Below are 2,176 nucleotides of genomic sequence, written 5' to 3' on the forward strand. Positions count from 1 at the left end.
ATGTAAGTATATCGGTAACCGTTCTACCAATTTGTACCAAACTCGGTATGGTTATTGTACTTGCCACGTGTAAGCAAAACGTTGAAAATTATTGAAATCGGACTAAAATAACGGCCGATTCTCATATAACGGTAAATTTAAGAAATGCTTGAAACTTCAATATTTCGAAATTGAAGGACGCTAATTTACTCAAAATTGATACACCTCGGCTTACCATCTAGCGGAAGGTTTCGGAAGGGTGAAAAAACATATATTTAATACTTGCGCCGGGTATTTAATGTTCGGCTCCGCCCGAACTTAGACTTTCTTACTTGTTTGCTTTTAATTTTTTGGATGTGTATACACATCTTTGGTTTCAGTAGGGGTAAAATTTGCGAAGCTGTAACGCATAGCCCAGCAAAAAATTTCGCCTACTACCATTTAAGTGTCGTTTTCGAAAATTCAAATATACTTTTGCTCGCGGTGTATGCATAGTGCATGTAATAATCATATAGTCACCGGGGTGACTAACAAACAGTGTAACGACCGACTCAAAATTCTTCGCTGAAGCCAGGGTTAAAACCTTATATTTCGAAAACTATTGAACCGATTTCAAACGCACCGATTATGGACACAGCTGGAAATTTGATTGAAGGACCTCTCATTCGATATATATTTATGTATATAATGTATACATATCTCGAGAAAAAGTACAGAAACGTAATTATGGCAATTTTTAAACTTTTCATAAAACGATAGTTTACTATACAGCTAATGAAAATTTGGAATAAAACATCGCGCGATTTTTTATTTCAAATTTTCGCCTGCGGCGCCGTTCATATAAAACGATATTTTAATATATATTTAAACAAATATAATGTGCAGAAGAATTCGTTACAAATCATATATCAAATTAGAGATATTTTTGTGCTCTTTCTGATAATTATATATTTTGTAATATAGTTAATTACGTAGTTTTTTACGAAAAACTTACATTTTTATAAAAAAAAATTTGCCGTAATTACGTTTTTGTACTTTTTCTCGAAATATGTATACGTTATATACATAAATATATATCGAATGAAAATCGGTTCAAATGTTTTCGAAACTTAAGCTTTTAAAAATGTTGAAAGTTCCACGTTTAGCCCACCTTAACGCCACCCGTGAAAATTTCCAATTATTGTTTAAACGTTTAACGTAATGTTTAACATAAAGAAAAATTATACATTTATTTACGGGTTTTGCTCGATTTTAGGGATGAGAAAAAACCGACGAACAAACGATTTATCGCAGTTAAAAAATAAAAAAATAATGAAATTCTTACACCTTGGGTGCTAAATGCAGTAACTGTAAAATGAAAAAAAATCATTAAATATGTTTGGCTTAGGAACAAACGATAAAAATGGACGAACAATGAAGAACAATGAAGAACAATCGACGAATTATCGATTGCAATAATAATTAACCCAAACTAATCTGTTTCGGGTGCTGGCTGCAATTTAGTTTGGCATCCCCGGAGTTCGGCATTAAGAAGGGTATGGAACGATAGAGGGAGTTATCCTGATTGTAAATATATATACTTTTAGCCGCAGCAGACTTATAGTTTTTAAGTTATTTGTTGTTAAAGTTAGTAAATTGAACTAACCTCTCGACGCTATTTCACACAATAAACACTTTATTTATGTACACACTTCGGCAAAATAGTTGCATTAAAAGCCCGCACAATGAAATGTAAACATATTTTTTAAATTTATAATGTATTTTTACTAAATTAAGTAAGTTTTAACAATTATCACGCACTTATATATGTATACGCACATTGTGAATACAGAACTGTTGATTCAACCATGGTTTCACACTGACATTAGAAGGGTGCTGCCACATCTAACAAAATAACACCACACATCTAATAAATAAATATGTTTTTTTAAACCATATTTTAAAAAGTGAAAATTTTTAATAAAAAATCGCGCGATTTTTTATTAAAAATTTTCGCCTGCGGCGCTTTTTCCATAAAATCAATACTTCGATAAATAATGAAAATTTTTAATAAAAAATCGCGCGACTTTTTATTAAAAATTTTCGCCTGCGGCGCTTTTTTCATAAAAATCAATACTTCGATAAATAATGAAAATTTTTAATAAAAAATCGCGCGATTTTTTATTAAAAATTTTCGCCTGCGGCGCTTTTTCCATAA

This window comes from Rhagoletis pomonella, unplaced genomic scaffold (genome assembly GCF_013731165.1).
Source record: "Rhagoletis pomonella isolate Grant_MI unplaced genomic scaffold, Rhpom_1.0 Rhpom_scaffold_00011, whole genome shotgun sequence".
Lineage (NCBI taxonomy): Eukaryota > Metazoa > Arthropoda > Insecta > Diptera > Tephritidae > Rhagoletis > Rhagoletis pomonella.